The sequence below is a fragment of the Eimeria mitis genome, genomic scaffold, assembly GCF_000499745.2.
Source record: "Eimeria mitis Houghton genomic scaffold, Emh_scaff1886, whole genome shotgun sequence".
Lineage (NCBI taxonomy): Eukaryota > Apicomplexa > Conoidasida > Eucoccidiorida > Eimeriidae > Eimeria > Eimeria mitis.
Genome location: NW_013570208.1, coordinates 6802 through 7259, shown reverse-complemented (window position 1 = coordinate 7259; position 458 = coordinate 6802).

Genomic DNA, 458 nt, shown 5'->3' with positions numbered 1-458 from the left:
CCCCCCCCCCCCCCAAAAAAAAAAAAAAAAAAGGTAGAGTTTGTATAAGTTATAAGGTGTTTATCTCTCTCTATCCCTTCCCTTCTGTGTATGTTTAATCTAGTGTTTAGGGTTTAGGGTTTAGGGTTTAGGGTTTAGGGTTTAGGGTTTACAATACCTTGTGCATATATTCCTGTGAGTGTAGCTCTAACAACAACAGTAAGAGAGCAACCAAAGGCAACCCCAGTTAATAAAACATTAAGGAGAGAGAAAAAAACACCAGCATCTTCTTGTGGTGGTCCCGAAAGCTGAGAAAAAGCAAAACCAGCAACAACTGTAGCCTGAGAGGCAATGATCCAGCAGTTCCGAGCGAAGCAGTCGAGCTCCTGTTGTCTTATTTTTATATCTTTTTTACTCGCTGCTGTCACTAGCGCATTCTTCAGCACAGAAAGCATTTTATTTTAATTATTTTAAAAAAA